The sequence below is a fragment of the Tetrao urogallus genome (genome assembly GCF_951394365.1).
Source record: "Tetrao urogallus genome assembly, chromosome: 5".
NCBI lineage: Eukaryota > Metazoa > Chordata > Aves > Galliformes > Phasianidae > Tetrao > Tetrao urogallus.
Window position 1 is genome coordinate 49,410,548 of NC_136818.1, and position 22,085 is coordinate 49,432,632.

Genomic DNA, 22,085 nt, shown 5'->3' on the forward strand with positions numbered 1-22,085 from the left:
AATTGTTTGTGTCATTTTTCATACCACACTTCTTTCAAAAGAAGAAATTGACTTAATGTTTTTCCCTTCCCCATCTCCGATGCACCAACTGGTGCATCAGATCTATTTCTTACAGTGCAAAGGTATTCTTAATTTATCTTTTCTCTCAATTTATTTATTGCTGACTTTATTAGCAGAGATTATTAATTATATGCCAGAAGCACAGATTCTATACTTAATCATGCGCTCAGCAGAAATTTTCCTACTTGTAGGTGTACCATGAAGAAGAAATTACTACTTTCATGCAGCAGAACCAATCCCTGGCTAATCCCTCTTGTCATCACTTAGAGCAACAACCCGTGTTCTTTTCACACTGCTGCTGCGGTCGCTGTCTTCAAGATCTACTGTCTTTCATAATGCAACAAAGATGTAATTGTAGAATGATAAAGAAATTGAACCTTTCACTTTGAATTTCCCTACAGAATCAATCCCTTTAGGCTATTTGTGACATATTAAGATTTTCTCTCCTTTTTTTTTTTGTCTAGAACTCAGGTTTCACTTGGTACTTTTTATGACATAGGGTAATTTAACAGACTTTTTAGAAGAGTTTTCATTTGTGTACATGAGTTACGTGGCTGTTCTCCTGTCAGTCCTTATCCTCACTACCTACAATGTCAAGCCTCTATTTGCAGTATGTCTTCATAATTCAGAGTGATTCTCATATTAATGAGGAACACTCTGTCTTGTAAATGTCTTTGCCTTGTTTTAGAAGGTTGTTTTTATTTATTATTTTTTGTTTTTATTAAAGAAGAATGGATCAGGGAATTTGAAGGAATGAGTAGGGCACTGTTCTTCCCTCTTGTTTCTGAGATCTGTTTAAGAAAAATTCACACGGGGGTAAATCTTTGAGTTCCAGACCAGTCGTTAAGTCATTATTATTTAACCTCTCCTTACTTTTTTTGTGATTATTTTATTAATTGAATTACTTGCAGATGTTTGCTTGTTCTCCTGTTCATCTTCTCAAATCCCATGCTTACCTATCATCTTCTGGTAATGGGTTTCACGTGCTTTTGGATTTTCAGAATCCAGATTAAAATGGAAGAGTTGAACTCCATTATGAGAAAAGAAGCTTGGCTTGTTTAAACCACATGGAATCCCCCCTTCCCCCCCAATAACATTTGACAACATTTAGAAGGCTGAGGAGTTAACAATATGCCTCAAGTCTGTCTAAATTGATATTTTTTTTTAAACTGAGGCTGATTTCAGTGTGGCTTGGTGTTTGTTCAGCCATGGCACAGCCTGCTGCCGTACCAGACACTACTAAAGCTGCCATGAGAGCTGGCAGTATGCTTTACTCAGCAGCACTATGCCAGGGCTGAATTGAGCTGGCTGCCAATCCCAAGAGGCTGCAGCTCTTCCCTTGTGCTTTCCAAGTGCTTCTTAGATTTTTGCTCTGGAATCACTGGCACTTACATCAGCCAGACGGTGAAAGTTATATACCAGCTGCAGTGCTCTGAATGTGGTGCCTCTGTATTGTGTTTGATTTCCTGTCCTTGTTTAATAAGGTCTGCTAGAAATTGGTAAGTGGAGGTGAACAAAAAGCATAAAATGCACATTTATTACCAAAGCGATGGTGGTAGTTGGTCAACTGTGAGTCATTTTTTCCCTCCTATTATCTTCCTTTTTTAGGTTTCACTTGCTCATGCTCTTTAGTGTATGAACATGTTGATACCCCACAAATGCTGCCTTAGAGCTTTTTGTCAATAGTAGCTAGCAGAGATTTTTTCCCATAGCTTATCAAACCTAAAAGTAGTGCTATAAAAGTACTGGAGAAGTATTACTTAGATCAGAGCTTCGTTACAATTATTGAATATTACTTGAGCAAAGCATACAAATAAAGATATCTCGTATTATCATCTGCTGATATATGCTGGGCATTGTATAGAATGTCCATTACACCTAGTAACACTGAGGAGCAGGCTTTCTTTTCTCCATCTACTGCCTTTTCGAATAGGTGGCTTGTGAAGAAAACAAAAATATATGTTGACAACTTGAATGCAATGAAAAAAAGTTTATTTCATTTTGGTGTGGGTTGTTTTTTGTTGGTTTTTTTTTTGTTTTTTTTTTTTTTGTTTTTTTTTTGTTTTTTTGTGGTGTGTGTGTATTGGGTTTATTTGGGCTGGTTGATTTATTTGTTGGCCATGTTCCCAAGTATGGAATGGCTTTGGCTGAAGCAAATTAGAAAACAAGAACTAAAGGACAATGTTCTAGTTTGTAACCAGCCCTTACCCTCAATATTAGATCTAGCCAGCAGCTTAATGCTTATTTCACTCACAACTTAGTTTTACAGCAAATTTTTATTTTTTTCTGCAAGATATATGAATGTACTTCAGAAAATACATTTGATAAAGAGATTATCCATAAATTTTATCTGTGTGTTGCATACTTACAGCTATTCAAAACTTTGCCAGTTCTCCCTGATACCTTCAGAATCTACCGGAGATTGTCAAGACGTGTTACAAAGTTCCTGATAGAATGGTTAATTTCAACTAATAATATCTTTCCACAGCATGATTTGCATAGAGAGTAGTGCCATGCCTGTCCATTCAACACTCAAGTGGCTATGGCGCTTGCTAGTGAACTGCCATTCAGGTTTCCTGAGGGCAGAGCTTGAATTGCCCATGGACCATAAGCTCTTAAGTCTAGGTTTTGCATTGGGCAGAGGAAGCCTGGGCCTCGCACATTGGAGGTGAGAAAAATAAAGCAGTCAAAGCCAGCTCTGATCCTGTTATGAATCCTCACTGTTATGAATGGTGTTTGAGGTTTAGCTCTTAATTTTGCTGTGGGTTAAAGGTATTCAAATGGAACACAAGCTTTCTTTCTGCTTCAGAGTGAGTCAGAGCCTTCTCTCCCCTCACCTCAGGGAAATAAAGCAATATATGCTGCACTTTTAGCTGGATTTGATCTCTATCTTTGTTTTATAAAAATTGTCTAATTGGCTACACCAAAATACCCTGCTAAGGGGTCCTGCCTGAAGCCTTCTCCTTTGCTTGCAAGAGAGGTCTAACCTAAGCAGAGGCAGGAGGAGTCTGGAAATGGGAAATCATTAAGCAAATTATGATAACTCTAATTACTAAAGTACCATTATTGTTCATGTCTCGGTGTGAAATCCTATTGAGCAATGTGAAAAAATAAGAAAAACAATAAGCCAGAAAGTTATTGCTGGCTGAAAATACACAGAATGCTGTAAAAGTCATTGTGGTAAATTGTTCCAGATATTACTTAGCACCAATTTCTTTTTTATTACTGGACTCAGAAAATGACATGTGTTTTGTTGTACTGTCAATGCAATATTCTTCCAGCTGTGTTTAGCTGCTAACATAGCATTCTAAACCCCAGACAAGGGCTTGTCTGGACTCTGAACCATTAAAGAGATTATTTTCTACAGGGAAACTGTCTTCTCTCTGGGGAGGTCAGGGGCTGAACCACAATCCGGACAGAGCAAGATGAGAGCTTTCAATATCCCAGACACAACTGCCTTTCCCATCAGGTGTGGTTTATTTCTTGATGCCCATTTTATTTGCAAATGATTTTTTGTGTGAGAACAAGAGACTTTATCACCAATAATTTACTGCTGCTTTTCAGTATTTCGATCAGCATCCCATCCATCGGGTAGCAATTTTGTGTGAAGAGGTGCAATTTAGGGCATTCAAAAATTTCTGCTTCTATAACATACTGAGAGATTTATAAATGTAACTTTTTTAGTGGGTGCTTGCAGAAGCTGCACAAACCAGTTGGTGCTTATGAATGTTTTTTGGGACATTTCTTCTGAAAAACCCTGTTCTGCATTGCTTCTCATTACAGAAAGAAGCTTAATTTTCTGTGGTATGTATTTATTGCTTGTTAGGAGAAAAATCTTTGTCCTTCAGGTGCTAGAGGAGGGCTTGCCTATGGAATTCTGGAATTATTTTCATCACAAGAACAGAGAATTTTGCTTGAAATCATATACAATATAAAAGCCAAACTGAATTTCCTGACTTGTGGTTCACTGTTCTAATTATTAGCGGCTTTTCTCATGCATATAAATGAACTAGAGATGGCTTAGAAAAATACTGGGTTGAAAGGAAAGAAAAAACATTTGGAGTTTCTGTGAAATGTAGTATTTTTAACATGTTTCGTTAGCTGAAAGTAATCCATTTTGATTATAAAGCAGCTCTGCAGAGATAGATGTTGAGAACACTCTGTTGCCTGCATTTTGAAGCATAGAGTCCTTATTAAAGCCAAAGAGAAACTGCCATTCATTGCAGCAGCCTCTGGATGAGTGCCATATTTGCCAACTTGTAAAAATGCTGTCAATATGGAATTTAAGTTTTGACTGAAGAAATTTCATTTTCACAACTCGATTGGCAAAGTCTTTAATACAACTGTCTATGCACTTGCTAATTTACAAAATGTGTTCCCCAAACTCAACAATTTGATCATTTGTTACTTATTTACGAAAATCCTAACTTTTTGTATACAACTGTAGTCTGAATAGTGAGAAAGTGTTTTCAAGGCTGTAATTCCCAGTATTTTTCCTTGTATCTAACTTCAATGTTTTGCAAGCATTATACCCTGGGAGCATGCCAGAAACACAAAAAGCAATTTTGTCTGAATATTCCTAAATTCTTTTGTTAGTAAGTTACTTCTTAGAATACCCTTAAAGCACAAGAAGAGAGTTCAAATTGAGGAGCTGTTTGTTTTCTGATGCCAGAAGATAAACAGCGTTCTGTAGGTCTTTCCCCTTGCCTTTAAATATTATTTGTATTATGTTTGGTTTTTTGTCAAGGGACCTCTTGTTCCTTAATGAAATGATTTTGTGAACAGAAGTAAAATAGATTGAAATGCTCTTGTAACTCTCCAGTCTGAGGGGAGAGAGAATAGCTTCAGGTACACAGTGGCTCTCAATTCAGCAAGGAGAAAAATCGTCAAAACAGGAATAAAAAAAACTATGAGTAACTGTATGTCCATTTCCCCTGGTATTTTTACAACATGTACTTATTTAATCTGTGCTATCCATTAATAATTAATTGTCCCATTACATCGCTGCTATAGTTCTATGTTTGGAATCCATTGTGCCTAATCACTTTCTGATTCTGCTAGTTCCTGGTGAGATTCTCCCTGAGCTGAGTTCGTCCATTTATAACACTTTCCATCACTGTCTTCTGTGTAATTATTCTGACAATGAAGCTGCTGCAGATTGTAGAAGCCTACCCTAGAGGCAAAAACTTGCATAGGAATACCATCTTCCAAAAATATTGACTGCCTCTGAATCTTTAAAGTTTTTTTTTGCTTTGTTTTGTTTGTTGTTGTTGTTTTAACAGACAGACTTGATTAATGAAATAAGTCAGTGTCTCTGCAGTTTCTGCAGATACGTGTTTGCACTGGGATCTCAATGTAACAGCTAATCACCTGTAGTTTCATCAAGATCATGTTTTGTGAATACTTCTAATATTAAAAAAAAAAAAAAAAAAAAAAGACTTTTCCACTCTAGGGTTGTTGGTTGGTTTGGATTCTCTCGGTATTTGTTCCAGAATGGTTACTTTGTTGTCCACTGATCACTTTGTCACTCCCTCTGGCTCTATTTATTTATTTTACACAGGAGAGAAGGTGTTTGCCAGTTGTCCTCTAGACTTATTGAAGAATGTTGATGCTGTCCAAGCCAAGAACTGGTGTTCTTCAGTTGACATGTAGTTCATTTGGGGAGCTTGCTCAGGTCACGTACTTTGTCAGCACCAATAAAGATGATTCACAGCACTTGCAGCTATTTAAACAAGCAGAGCCGTCCTCCCTCCCAAAGGTTCACACTAGGTAAGAATCTGTTCTATGCCTTTATCTTCACTTTAATGTCTCATGGCATAAGTCTTATCTTGTAAATTCCTTGAGCACTGTTGAATGTCTTCTATTATCTAAGACCAAATCACCACCTAATTATTTCACCTCTGAATTGCAATTCATGAATTTTTGGAGCCCTGTAGAAATTTTTCTTAACTCTGAGATTTTGTGTGTGGACAGACACCAGACTGCTGATAAAATGTCCCCAGAGTGCACTGGCACCCCATACAGATGGATTTATGCCCTGTGCCCACCACAGGTGGCCAGGTCCATCACAGGGGCTTTCTCCCAGCAGATGGCCGTGCCTCCAGTCCACCACCCCACGAATCACTCCTTTGGCAGCTCTGCCACAACCCTCAGCACCTTCCCTTCATGTTTTGACCAGGCCGGAGCTGGCTCATACTCTGGGTGGGATTGGCAACTGGAAGAAGAACCTCCTGTGCTGGGCATGTCAGCCTGCCCTTGGGGCTGGATGACTCTAGAGCAGTGGGCCAGGGCTGCTTGGCAGTCACACAGTGGGCTGCAAGTCAAAGGGCTATTTTGGACTTCACTTGAATGTGTTTCCAGGGATAATATTCCCACTGTCATGGCTTATTGCAGAAGTTTATCTTAAAGGCTTGTGTGGCAGCCTATAGATATGGAAAATTAAGTGAAGCAAGCCAGTTTTTAGGTTCTTTTTTCTTAAAATATCTAACTCTGTGAATTTAGACTTGTGTTAGGTCTGACTGACAGTGACAGCCCTGAGCATCCCATGTGAAAAGCACACTTCTCCAAGGCCGCTCAGCAGCATTCACATCTTGTTCTTGCAGGCACTGGGCTTTGTAATCCCACAGAACCATGGAAGCTCAAAAAGTAAGATCAACTAAGATCATCAGATCCAAGCATCAGGTATAGGCCGAAGAGGAAGAGAAAGGCAGACAATGTGAAACAGCCTTTTCTCTCTCTGTCTGTTCCCAAGTCCTGCATCATTCCTGGTTCTGCAAGATGTGATGAAAGTACTCATCATAATAAAAAAGCCGCATCATCTATCAGATGCTGAGGGAAACAACAAACGAAAAAATTCACCAACTGGAAACAGCCCATCTGCCACATCAGCACAAACACGTGGTAAATGCCTGCTCATCTCTCATTTGCTGGTTTATGGATGACAAGTGATGTGTCAGCCCCTTGAGCTGGGGCAGCATTTCATGCAAACTGTAAGGTCTCAGGTATAGCATTAAGTGCGCAAGATTTCATCAGCAAGACCTGCCCTATTTCCCTAAGGCCACCCACTGCACCAGGCTTTCTAATCCAGCTGGTCTGACAGCTGTGTGCCTGATGCTGAATTTCTGTTTCCTTAGGCCTTTTCTAAGCTTCACAAACGTCCTGTATAGCCCAGACAGGGATCTAATCTCTTTCCTAATTTTCAGGCTTTCTTCAGGATTAGTGTTAGAAAAATCACATTGTGGGGTAATGAAAATCCATCTTTCTGAGATCTGCTCCCATCTGCTCTGAGGGAAAATAAGTTCATGCAAGCCTAAATTTGGAACTGACATATGTATGATAAGTCAGGATAAAATGATTTGCAAAATGATACCCCACTTCAGACTCAGGATTTGATACCTTTTGCTGTTCTGGGTGTGGAGTTCTCTTGGGCTGCTGCCAAGTCCTTTTTTCCAGCAACCACATGCTGGATGCAGGTATGTCAACTAATGCTGCTAAAGCATCTTATTTAAAACTGACCTAGCAGGCTATTAAGTCCCCTGGTATTTTGGCACCTACAGCTGGTTACTGATGTCTCTAATACTTCCAGTAGCAGCTGGCACCTACAGGAACAGAGACACAAATCTAGCTTGGAATTTAAGACCTTCCCCACTATGAGTAAAAAACATGTTTGTGGGAGATTTAACAGTATGACATTGTATATTCATGTCATATGTAGCTCTTGTGTATCCTGTAAATTTGATTTAAGGCATTATTAATAGACATACATGTAAAGGCACAAAAATGCCTTTGCCACCTTGCAATACTTCACTAAAAAGGATGAACTAAAAATATTCAATTATAAAGATAAAAATCAATTCTGTTTCAGGTGTGCTCTCTCTCATTTGAGTATGAAACTCCTAATTTGCAGAAAGCAGCAATTTCCCTAGTAATCTTTATGTAGGACCCAAATGCTTTCTTAAGCTTTATATAAATTCTATAGCAGGAATATATATGTTCAGATGAAAATAAGAAATTAAATTCTTGGAAAAAAATCCATAGACTTTTAGCTATAATTTCTTTGGCATTAATTTCTGTTGAATTCTGCAGCCATGCACAGACCTGAGGGCATGGGCAGCAGAATTCCTGAGAAGTGCCTTTGTGCTGGGCTACGAGGCTCCTCTCCACTGCTTCTGTGTTTGGCATCACCAGTCGATTCCCCGAGCTGCATCGCTTGTGTGTGGCATTCCTTCTGTAATGCAACAAACTGATGTTTACAGCTCTGCTTTGAAAACTGATAGCTTTTCCTGAGAATAATGGTACGTTGTCGTTTTTCCCCTCAAATGATGCTGCCTGCAACAAGATCAGAAGTAAATGAGGTCAGCTCTCCAGGACTTCAATTTCCCTATGCAAGGCAGTGGGAGCTATGCAAGAGGTCTGAACACTGGAGGGCCCTAGCGAGAAGAGAGTTGCAGAGGTGCTCTGTTGCTTGTGGAGTGGTCAGGTAACCTCGCTGGAATTAACCTTCCTTAAAAACATTACTTCTGGCTGTAGATTACAATTGGTTTTCAGAAGCATATGTATCTGAAAGGAATGATTATAGTTTCAGCTAAACGAACTGAATTCTGGATTTAGAGCAAATACAGCTGAGCTTTCAGCTAGAGTGAGAGTGTTTTGGTGCCAGAAGAAAAACACTTGTTTTCCTTCAGCAAAACTGGCTGCACACACACAACTGCCAACTTCTGCTGGCTGAATTCACATGCTTCTTACAAATGCAGATAGAATTCAGTCGGTGATTACAATAGACTTTCTTTGTGTTTATATGACTGTTTCACATTTCTCTGCATCTAGCTCAACTTATTCCTAACAATCTCTTCACAGATTAAGAAACAAGTTTTGTGTCTCACAGGGACACACTTAAATAAAAATAGTGTGGTACTTTTAAATGCTTAAAGGGTACAAAACTCACAACTTTTTGTCTTCTGCTGAAACCTGACAGCATCAGCAAAGAATGATTCTGAAATAGGATTAAAGCAGCCTGAGAAATGTTGTTCTTAGTCATTGTTCCCTCAGGCTGATGCACACTCAGCTTTCAAAAAAACTTGTTCTTAAATGGGCAGCAGTTTCCTTTTACTTGGGATAAATCTTCATCCAAATCCACATCATATTTAAGCAGGAGGTGTTTATATTCCCAAAAGAAAAGGGGTTTCTCCAGGTCATGCTCAGTTAGCACTGCATTAGCAGCACAGCTCAGGAAGCTGCTCCATGTGCATCTCTGCTTTACTGACTTCTCTTTACCTAGGACCAAAGAATGTCCAAGATGGCGAGTGGCTATTAGGCTATACAGTGACTTCTAATGACCTGCATTTCCCCTCTGGACAGTTACCACTGAACTTTACTTTTTTTCTCCAGGGCTGGGACTGTCAGAAGCTCAGTGCATATTTTGTCTCTGGCCAGTGCAACAGAGCGAAGGGGAAGAACAGTCATGGAGAAAAGGAAACAAAGCCAGGCAAGAAAGCATGAGGGAATATTAGCATAATGTGAGCAGTGCTAGTGGTTGTCACCAGCAGATTCTGCTGGCAATAATTGGTTCAGTTACTTTCCCCTGACCATATCACTGTAGTCCCTGCCCAGAATGAATCCAAGCCATGATAGACGAGAAAGATGTATGCATGTATCTCTCTGACATTTGTTGGATTTTCTATTTTAAATGCTCTAAACACTACAGAGATTTCCAAAATTAGGATACAAGTGGTTAACTAGCACTGATAGCACTGATGATATGCTTTTAATCTTCAAATCTCATTGACCTATCTTAGTTATTTTAGAAAAATTTTTGTTGTTATTTTCCTTTTTCAGGTATGTTTCAGATCATATTACGTAAGCTGAATTCCACTGAAAACCTGGACACATTCCTGTAGCTCACAATCATTTTTTAAACTCAAGATAAATTAGTTGGGAAAAGAAGGAAAATGATTTACTGGCCAAAGAAAATAATTAACATTCTCTGGATTGAGAAAACTTCCTTTCATGGTAAGCTCTACCTTGCCCTGTTTTATTTTGGAGAGTACAACAAGCAAGTACATTGTGTACATAGTAGGAAAGCGATGCCAATGTCTCTGTATTTTTTTTATGGTGGTTTTCTGCTGTAAACCAGATTTATCTCAGGAGATTATTTTATTTCTCCATAGGAAGCATATGTGGAGAGTTAGTAGCACGATGTCCTGAATCTGTAATAGCCAGCACTGTAATACTTGAAGTTTTCTAACCAGCTTCAAACTTCCTTATTCCTGTGTCAGATCTAAGTGTTGGTGTGCCAGGAGTGTTGCTGTCATTCCTTTTTACTCATTTGCCTTTTGTCTGCCACTAATTTCTTATTGCAGTTTCTTATTGCAAAATATTGCAAAAATCAACATGTTATCTTTTCAAACATGATAAATTAATTCCAGAGCGGCATTATACCAGATAAGGATTTTGGCCTCTGAAATAAAATTACCTCATACAACCTCCTTGTTCTAGAATCATTTGAGTTAAAAGGGGCCCTTTAAAGATCATCTAGTCTAACTCCCCTGCAATGAACAGGGACACCTGCAGCTCAATCACGTTGCTCAGAGCCCTATCCAGCCTGACCTTGAATGTCTCTTTTTGACCCCTCTCTTCTCCAGGTGAACAGCCCCAGCTCTCTAAGCCTGTCCTCATAGGGAGGTATTCCATCTCTTGGATCATTTTTGTGGCCTTCCTCTGGATGTGCTCCAGAAGGTCCATGTCTCTCCTGTACTCACGCTGCTGGCTACACTTTTTTTGTTGCAGCCAAGGATACAGTTGGCTTTCTGGGCTGTGAGGGCACATTGCTGGCTCATGTCCAGCTCACTATCCGCCAGTACCCCAAGGACCTTTTCAACAGGATCGTGCTCTATCCTTATATCCTTCTGCTTGTACTGATAATGGAGATTGCAATGACCCAGGTGGAAGACCTCGCACTTAGATTTGTTGAACCATGTGAGGTTCACCTGGATCCACTGCTCAGCCTGTCTAGGTCTCTCTGAATGGCGTCCTGTCCCTTGGGTGTCAACTGTACCACACAGCTTGGTGTCATCTACAAACTTGCTGAAGGAGCACTCTATCCCACTGTTCGTGTTATTGATGAAGATGTTAAAGAATACCAGTCTCAGTACCAATCCCTGAGCACTCATCACTGATCTCCATCTGGACATTGAGCCATTGACCACCACTCTCTGGGTGCAATCTTGCAACCAGTTTCTCATTCATTGAACCAAATCCGTATCTTCCCAATTTGGAGAGAATGATATTATGGGGGTCTGTCAAAGGCCTTACTGAAGTCCAGATAGATAACAGCAGCCACTCTTTCCATGTCCACTGATGCAGTGTTACCATCAGGAAAAGAAACAAGGTTGATCAGACAGGACCTGCCCTTGGTTATCCCCTATCACCTCCCTTTCTTGTATGTGTCTTACTGTAGCTTCCAGGAGGATCTGCTGCATGACCTTCCCAGCTCAGAGGTGAGGCTGACAGGCCAGTAGTTCCCTGAGTCATTCTTTTTAAAAATGGGTGTGACACTGCCTTTTTCCAGTCACCTGGGAACTTTACCTGACTGCCACAACTTTTCAGATATCTTTGAGTGGCTTGGCAACTACATCAGCCAATTGCCTCAGGACTCTGGGATGTATCTCACTGGGACCCGTAGACTTGTGGATGTTCACGTTTCTCAGGTGGTTGCAAACCTGATGTTTGCTTACAGCAGGAGAAGCGGTGTTCCCCCAGTTCTCCCTGCATCCCCCCTTGGTGGGGCCATCTATTACTTAGCTCAGGAAGTTATCCTTGATACATTCTAGGAGCCTCCTGGATTGCCTACAGCTTACTTTACTGCTTTTCCAGCTGATGTCAAGGTGGTTGAAGTCCCCCAGGCAGGATGAGAGCCTGGGATCATGATTTCTCCTGTAGCTGGAGGAAGAAGGCTTCATCAACAGACTGTGCTTGATCAGGTTGTCTGTAGTAGACACCAGCCACAAGGGTCTCCTTGTTGCTTTGGTTTCAAACCCTACAGGCAGACTCAGGTGGGCAATTACTCTTGGATAGAACAGATGCATCCGTTCAATGAACTGGGAGGAACAAACTCAAAGTCAGCACTGAGGTTGGCTGGCATCCTTCAGATCTCAGCAGTACAGAGGCAGGCTGCATTTGGGACAACCACATCAATCTCAGCTTCTGTGCTTTGAATTTGCAGTACTGTGGATCCTCTCTATGTATGAGCTTGTAACACAGCTGCCTATCTACTGTGTGATTCTGGGCTTTCTGTCCCCACAAAGTGCATCTGTTTGCTCACATAGTGGCTTTCTGGAAAACTCCAGCCACCTGACCTCATTGCTTTTAGCAAAAGAACATTAATATATCAGCTGGGAGGACTATGTGCTTTTCTACAGTCGCTAAAAATGTTTTAAACAACATACACATATTTTTGGCAAGCAAAATCTTTTTTTCTGTTTTGAGACTGGAAAACTAAGCAAATTCTCATGAAACAGAAAGGAGTATGCAGCTTTCTTTCAGATAACAAGTCCTAGGATATTTCCATCATTCTTAGTAGATATGGGGAGAGAATGAAAGCCACAGTGATTTTCTTTTTGACAATCTTCCTTTTGACCAAGTTTAATATTTGCTTAGAGGCACAACAGTACACTTGCTTGGAGAGGCAGGAGAGCAAGGGAAGGTCTCTGATTCATGTTGCTGTTTTAGCTTATTAAACTGCAGAGTGTTTACACTGTTGCTTGTTAAATGTAGGAATAGCACACCTATCTCAGCTGATAGTGGCATCTGGGAAAATGTGTTGAAATACAAAATAAATGGATAAGCAGAGCAAAAGAATGTTTTTTTTATGCTGCTACAAATTTGTTTTGTATGTTTCTGGAAGACATTAGCTGCAGAATAAATTTTAAATTAAAGGGAAAAAAAAGTATGAAGCTGGGGGGTGGATACCACCTTTTGTAACAGCTTTTATATTGTTCGTAAGTGACACACAATTTTGGCAGGAGTGATGTTTCTCACAAAACCAGGAAAGTGATCTCTGCTTCTTACTACAGCAACACTGATACTGCAGAGGCCACAACAAAGGCTTGTGGCTTTATTCCTCACATGCCTACATTACTTGGTTAAGTATCACATTACAAAATCAAAGTTTACACATGCTACTGAACAGGGCAGATAGAATTGAAACAGTATGATTGCTGATATGGACCATTTTACTGCAAGCAGTCTTCTCAGCGTGCTGGAGTTGTGCATTGTGGCACCTCCAGACCAGGAGCAGAGGCTGAAATCACTGCAGCACTTCAGAGAGCCCCAAAACATTTCAGTGATGTGCAGCGACCCGTGCAAGTTCCCAAGCTGGAGGAAAGGGTTTGTTCTGGAAATGAAGTGAGCATTTGTTTAACCTAAGAAGAAGCACGTTGTTGAACCTGCAAATCCTTATAATGCATTAAAAAAATTAATAGCACAGCTATCTGCTGTTGGCTGTCCTCTGAATTTAATGATAATTGGATTTAAATGTGGTAATACTTTGCTAATAGGATAGCAGGAGAAATGTGTGTCATGTACAGTGTATGCGGATCAGGACAGGCCTGATATTAGCACCAGCAATCAGTAACCTTTTACAGTTTTGGCACTGAAAAAAAACTGTCAGGGGCTTCCATTTCCAGAAAGCCAGTCGGAGACAGTATCTTCCAAAAGCAAAGTACAAAACAGCAGTGATATATCCCAGAGTTACCCAAGGTGGTCAGGAATGGTGAGGAAACGTGCGGGACATGCATGCAGCATGAACTGCTCATTTCCTTAAGCAGAAGGAGCAGCCTTAACAATTTAGGAAGCCCTGCTACAGCCAAGGAGAAGTGGCTATCCTGGGCTTCGAGACAAATCCTTCCCTAATCTGTGTGCTGGGAGTGGATAGAAGCTAAACTGAGTGGATAGAAAAGATTTACCTGGTGTTGGCTTTCACCTTGCCAGCTGTAAAGAAGAGAGTGTACAGTGCACAGCCAGGCCTAAAGCAGATATCTGCAGCTCAGCATGGACTAACGTTCTCTGCAGAGTCGTATGTCTGCCTACATCTGGGCTATGCAGTGCTTTTAGTGTAAGATGCATATGTGAGCAACTGTACTATTTACTGAGGAGGGAAGGAGAAAGGGGGCCTCAGCTCCAGGAAGCACATCTGATCATTTCTTGCAAACAATCTTCACAGCAATAAGTTTATCACAGGAGTGCTGGAGCAGTGATAATAATAAAAGACTGATTTTAGCATGAAGTACAAACTAAATGAGAAAAGATTTTGCTTTTGATAGCTCCCTCCCATCTTGCGGTTTCCAACTTCAGATAGTTGTTCATTAACATCACGCTAGAGTAAATATCTTTATTTAGTAAAACATAAAAAGGGATTAGGCAACCCCTGCTCTGTGTCAACACTCCAGACTTATCATTAGGGTAAACTGGCTGAAATTCTGTGATTTTTTTTAAAACAGGACAGAAACGTGTAGCAACTCGGATTCAAGAGGCGTATTTCATCATGCTCAAGGCAGACGTTATCAAACAGGATCATTTGTCTTGGCAGTCCTTCAAGGGGTACTTTCTGCCGGTGCTCAAATCAGGTTACTTGCACAGAGAACTCCTACTTTATTTTGGAGTGGCTTCAGGGTTCGTAGTAACACAAGGAGAAAGGCAGCTATTACATTTTAACTAGCGTTTAAGTTTCTTTCTGCTGTATTAAACTCACATAACCCATGATTGGTAAATACATGTATTTAGCCATCTGCATGGTAGTAAATTGATTGAGATTGATCAAGAAAGTCTCAGTACTTTGAGTTTTGAGTGCAGCTTTTTTATAGAATAGCTAACTAAATAAACTGGAATTATTTAATCCTTGGACTATAAGAGGTTTTGTGCCACTGCTCACTAAGGATTTTTCAGTTGAATTTTAGCAAATCTGCAAAAGTTGATTCAGCAGATGCCTTTGATGTGCTATGTGACTGCCACTGCCCAGGTGCATCACAGTAGCTGCAGTGCCCTCATTCCTTAAAACTACCAGCCTCAAAGGGAGGAATGGATGGAATATTCAACTTTTCAAAAAAAAAAAACCCAAAAAACTAGAACATGCGTATTCCTGAGCACCATCACGTGAGTGGCTTCTGCCAGCATACTATAGCTGGGGAAAAAAAGGCCGCACAGACCTTAAACAGCCTATCTTTGTACAATCTACAAAACAAATATTTGAGCCGACACAGGTTTCTCAAGAGACTCTGTTCATGTGTAGCATGCTACATGCTCTGACTGCTGTCCCAGTGACACAGTGAACAAGAAAAATATGTTGTTCAGATGTACATACCCTTGTGTTCTGGGCTGGCTCAACATTCTGAAGGTTTTGGTAACCTGTCCATGATAACTGGACATCCTCTGTAGTCAAAAGGGGTGGGAGATCATGCATATTCTCCATAAACTTACAAATGTTATTGAAGTTTGGCAACACTGTTATAGTTACACTTTATGAGATGAAATAATTTCTTCATTCTTAAAAAGTTCTTAAAGCCACAGCCTAAACGTTGCATCAGCTGAGATCTTTTCCCTATGAAGAGCTATACTGCAGGGCACCCCAGGAAGAAATATGGGATGTACTGGCCTCTCCTGTGATGCATTTTCATTTTCAAAACTATTTTTATTTCTTAAAAAGCAAATTTGTGGAGTTATTATATCAGCTGGTCTTCTCACTGTGGGTTCTCCCACACGGTGACAATGCTATTTAAATATATATTTTTTCAATTTTCTGAGGCTAGAATGAAGTAATGAAAAGTGCAGCTAAAAGATGCACCAAGGTGCTCCAATTCACCAGAAGATAGCCCTTGTTCAGCGATACGAAATAGAGACCATTTGTTAAAAGAAAACTAACCTAAAAATATTGCAGCTGAGACTAGATGCTTTCCTGAATTAGTTCCTACTTCAATGACATGATGTTGTTTAGAATATCACCTAATTTCATTTTAAAATTGACGCTGATGGGGAGTTTGCTCTAGCAAATTGTCTCAGCAATTCAGACTGTCAAAGATCTTGCCACACAGATAAGCTTATGGTCCCCCTGTTCTCCCATGTGGATACTGACAGGCTGCAGTCACTGTACCGTGGGATCACAGGCAGATGGGAGCAGTGGGACCTCACCCAAGTCCTGTGCTCAAAGCAGGGCCACTCCAAGAAGGTTGCCAAGGACTATGTCCAGTCTGGATTTGAATGTCTCCAAGGATGGAGACTCCAAAATTCTCAGGGCCAGTGTTTGATTACCATGTGGTGAAAAACTTGCGTCTTGGATTGTTTTGTTTTTTTTTTTAAATTATTATTATTATTGTTTAAAGGGAATTTTATGTATTCTAGGTTTTGCCCTTTGCTTCTTGTCCTGTCAGTGTCCTGTCACCACAGAGAGAGTCTGGTTTATTTTCTTTTGCTCCCCCTGACCATCACCAGGTATCTTTAAACATTCATGTTCATTACTCCTAATGGTCCCATATTATTTATAGAACCCATTTTTTCCCTTCTAAGTGGCTACAGACTGTCTGCTTCCATTTTGGAAAAATTATTTCATTTGCAAATGTGCATTACATTAATCATTCAACTTGCCAGTTCATACAGGTTATTTTGTAACAGTGGATTGGGCACTTTACAGTATATCGGTTCTCAGCCTTCACTATAGATTTTCTTAGTAACTTTAGATAACTCGTGTATGTGGAAGGCTTTTGCTCTGAAGGCAGTATTTCCACATAGTATAACAAGGGAGAACAAAGGACATGGAAGAGGTAGACAGGAAGAGGTACTGTTTGAATATCCTAATTGGGTCAGATTTGGAAGTTCATAGCAATTTGCAGTTGATTACTATTATTTTTTACTTCTCTGTCTAACACTGAGGTAAGAGTAGATTTTACTTGCAAGATCTGGCAAAGGGTTGGTTACTGCTTATTAATAGAGCTCCCTTATTCAAATGAGAGATTAAGATAGAAGTAAATTGACAGTCTACCCACAGTTGCACTTTGCAGTTCCTAATGTAGTACATGAACAGGAATAGTTTATTCTATAAACTTGTTCAGGTTCCATCACTCTGTAGACTTCGAATAATCAGGCCAGTGACTCAAGGCAATCCTACTAGAAGATTGAAGCTATAGTTGCGGCTCACAAAAGCCCACTAAAAGTCACGACCAAAGCATGAGTCACTGAAGTGTGAGCACCATGCTCTTCATCCATGCACTGCACTTTTACCTGACTGTGATTTTCTATCAGTGTCAACTTTAAAGGGCCTTGTATCCCAGGAAAAGTTTAGGTATCTCTCATCTACACTGTGAGCTGCTAATATGCAACCTTAGGTCATTGAACTCCACCTGAACCTTATTTATTTTTACTTCTGCAGAGATGACATGAATTATCCTTCTGACACTGGATCTGAGTAAGTAGATGCACTCCATGTGATCACATTGCTTCTATTGCAGGAGGCAGATGTAGACTTCAGCACTTCCTCTCAGTATATCTGTCTGTTCCTATATATATCACTGCATGGCATGGATAACATCCTTGCAAAGGCCATGGTGGTCATGTGAGGAAAGGATCATGTCACTTGAGAATAAGTGCTTAGAGGTGAATTACTTCCAGAGAGTAGAGAGTCCACGTGGATTCACGGTTGAGCAAAGCTTGCACGTATTACCTGAAAAAATTGAATGAGTTGTATGTGGACTATTATACATAAATTGCAGTGTATGGATCCCAAAAATATGGAATATTTTGATTCAGACATAAACAGAAGAGAGACTTTACAGATAGAAATCTCATTCAGACACAAATAATGGGCTGATACTGCTTCCAGCCATTCTGAGTGTCTGATTGAGTTTGATTACAGTTCTACAGAGTCAAGGGTTGGCTTCCTTGGTGCTTCCTTTGTGCCATGGAGGATCCATTGGCAACTTGAAGCCTGCTCACTGGGGACTGGGGCTGGCTGTCTGATATTGCAGTTCTGTAGTTGGTGCCTTGTCGTGTGCTTTTATTCCCTAGTAGAATTTGATGGAAAGGAACAGGACAATTCTTTTTCCTGTCCAGAAAGCAGCAGTGTGCGGCTTGTTTCTGTGCTGGCAACTATATGTTGAGCAAATGAAGGAACTAAAACCTTCTTGGAAGTCAGTATAAAGGCTTCATACAACGTGCTGCAACAGTACTCAGCCAGCTGTCAGGGAAGCCCTTATCATCAGCTGTGATGTACTTCAATTAGAAGCCCATCTCAGCAAAAGAAGTGTTCTTCAGAATACAGGGCTGGTTCTCGCAACTTAAGGGGCAGCTCTTGTTGCTATGTTTTAACCAGGCATACAAGAAATAACATAAATTTTTCTTTGCAATAATTACTGAAAGGATGGTAACTCAGAAGGTAATAAAAGTAGTGTGACAACAGCAAAGAACATTTCAGAGAGCTTTTATGGCTCTGGCCTGGGAGAAGGGCAGCAGACTCATGGTATATTCACTGTCACTGAACAAAATCCCCATGTTGTTAGGAGGTGCTCAGTATCTGCATCCTATCTCACTAATTTATTTCCTCAAAGCCTGCAGGAAACACCGAGATAGTCAATTCCTCTATGTAACATCTTTGGGTGACATTTGGTAGCAGGGATAAAATGAAAGAAGAGCAAAAAGAAAATGCACTACACCCAGAGACATTTGGGTAGTAGTGACTGAATATGACCAAGTGCAAGGAAACAGCAAGAACTGATCTCTAGAAAACAGAAGGGTCTTATTCAAGCCTGAATGATTTCTATGCCTTTCTTACCATTTCCCTGAGTAGCCACTAGCTTTTCCTTTCGTAATTGCTTTTGTGATGCCACAGGAGAGAGATTTCAATCCTGCTGTCAGTGCTGGCCGTGGTCAGCCTCATGCAGTCAGCTCACTAACAGCTGCTTCTTAGTTGTGTTTTCTCTGTAGCTGCACAGTTTTCTGCTGCTGTTCATAAGAGATTTGCTGATATTTGTCCCACCTTAAGTAAATAATCTGAACCACTCCATGTACAAAAAAAAATATCCAGAAATCTCCATGCCTTCTGGCAGCTTTGAGACTCGATTCATTTAGTTCTGCTGCGGGCTGCAGAAAAATAAATTGATCACTGAAAGAAGGCAAAATTGAGCTTTATTTATTTGGTCAAGGTTCAACTTCACCTGCAGCACAATGCAGCCCTTCTCTCCAGAGCTGACTAATATCCACTTAATAACAAGCAGCCTCACAGAGAGCTGTGGAGCAGCACAGTGACACCAGCAATTCTTGGCAAGGTCAACTACTAAGCAAAGAGAGAGAAATATACGAAATGCAGCTTGTGGTGAGAGAAGCTGCAGGAAATCAGAGGCAAAAAAGCAGAAGTTTAATGTAGTCAGAAATACATGGAAACTGTATGAACATTATAAAAAGGAGAAAAATCTCAAAAGGGAGGCAAGAAGGGGAAAAGGCAGTCCAAATAACCAGCAAGTTAGCAAAGAGTGTGCCAAATTAACTGTGTACACAAAGCCTCTGCCAGAGGTGGAAGACCGGAATGCAGTGTTCTTTCTGGTCAGATTCAGTCTAGAATAGTATTGCAGCAGCACACATGGATAAAGAAATTAACTGGACTAAAAAACTGGACTAGATCTAGTGGCTGCAAAGAGAATACTGCATGATGAGTAGGAATTCATTTTATTGCTGAGACTTAAGAGGCTCAGCAACATTCTCTGTGTGGTTAGTAACTGCCATCTGCAGAAAATGGCAAAAAGTGAATCTCAGGAAACTGAAGCACGTGGGATTCATTTGGCTTTGAGAAAACGGTTGGTAAATGATAGCAGACTGGAATCTTGATGGCTGTAGGGTCTTTTATTTATAGTCCAATCATTTGATTTAGTGTTTGAACTGTAATTAAAGATGCACCTTTTACACAACTCTGGCAAAACACACAACTCATTTCTCAGTCATTTTGTTAAAGGCAATTAGGCAAACTGCTCATAGCTTTTCCAAACATCCTGGAACAAACTTTCTTTAGAAATAATGAGCAATACACAGAGAAGCGGACCTGCGAAAAATAGTCATGCATGTTGCTGGTAACATTTCAAGTAAGTTAAGATCTGCAGTCACCTTCTCATTACTAATATGATGAGAGTAAGAATTAAAATGCCAAAAGTAATTTACTTTTTGGGGAAAAAAAAAAAAAATCCACCAGGCAGAAAGACAAGAAAAGATTTGCCAGGCTAATTTTAGCAATCCTGGATTACTTATTAAGAGCTAGGCACTCTGGGCATGGCTGAGCAAGGCATTTTCTATGGAGCTCTGTGAAACCCTCACCCTCTTCCATCCAGTTAATGGTCACGGCTGCTTCTAGGCAAATTTCAACTTTTGGGCTGTAGAAACTACAATGCTTACATTACCTGGAGGTGCCCTACCCATCATGGCTTAATATACATAATTTCAGATAATTAAAGCGTGCTTTATGAATGTATAGTTAATAAACTGAGAATAAAGAATGGTGCGTTTCCCATATAATGAAACTTATGTGTTTACAAACTGTGTTTACATGTAGGTGACCTTATTGAGCAGAAGGGACAGCTGACATTTCTGCATAATTTTACCAGACAAGCACTGAACTGAGTAGTTTGCAAGTGCTGCACACATACGGCAGCAATTCCATATTTTTCTGTTTTGACATATTCATGTGTATATGTAATCATGTCCATAAGAGCATACAAGCTATTGCTGACTATTTGGAGTGTATTCTTAATAAGGCATTTAAAAACAGACTAGAGAGAAAAACAAACTGCAGTACTTTCATACGTTCTGACGTGAGCATCTACTAAGTACAGATAATTTCAGGCAGGCTATTAATCCCTGCACCATGCAGTCTCCTGTCAGAAAATTCAGAAAGATCCAGAAACAACAATATTTTGAAGGAGAGGGAAATGCAAAATGAACTCAGTATTTCAAAATCCTCTAGAGAAAACCCATGCCCCTCTTTTCCCTGTTACTGATCTGCTAGTGTTCCTTTTGCCTTACACACATTAAAACTTTAGAAGGAAGGTATGGTATATACTGCTGGAAGCAAAGAGCCTGTATCAAGGAGATGTTTGTTGGAATATATTCAGTAGATGTATGACATGGAAACTTTTTAATTCTAAGGAAAATGAAGTATCTGCTTTGTTTTATACCTGCAGAGTTGATGCAAGAAGCCTGGACTGGGAGAACAGAAGGTATTATCTCCTTTCCCAGCTCCAGATAATGCCCAAGCAAAAAATGCCAGCAAGTTCAGCTGCAGAAGCACTAGCACTGCCAATGGTAAGCAAGCCTAGTCATAAGTGATGTTAAGATCTGTCTTAGGACAGCCCTGTTCTAAAAATTACAGAATGATGAATTGTAAGATTTTAAATTAAAAACAAACAAACAAAAAACCCAGACAGTTTTAGAGCTGATCACTGAGCTTAAAGAGGGCTCTGTGCAGGAAAATTGTTCACACCTAAGTGTATTATTTAATTATTTGCCTGTATTTTCAGAGACATCTATGCCATAACAGATGCTCTTTAACTATAACACGTCCTGTGGAAGTTTATTGTTTCTCCAAAGGTTTTGGAACACTTACCATATTCATTGTGATGTCTTCTCCTTGCAATTGAATGCAAATAGGCAAAGTTTAAGAAGCAGATTCAGTATTAAATGAGAACATCTTGCCTTCTGTTGATTAGCCAGCATTGTAGTACTGTTTACAATGGGTTTCAATCGGGTTGCATCTGCTTCTCTTAAAAAACAAACCTGAATATTTATCATTGAAGCTCTTGGGAGCTATATTAAATAATAGTGCAGTTTATATAAATCACTAATTCTAGAATTACAGTAAGTATTTATACCAAATAGAACATAAAAAGTACCCTAGAGGCTAGGTTCACTTTATATAAACACATCTTAGAAAATATTAATTTGATAGACTGAGACAGCCCTAAGCAATAAATATATATTTGAGAGAACTGCTGTACACTCTCCAA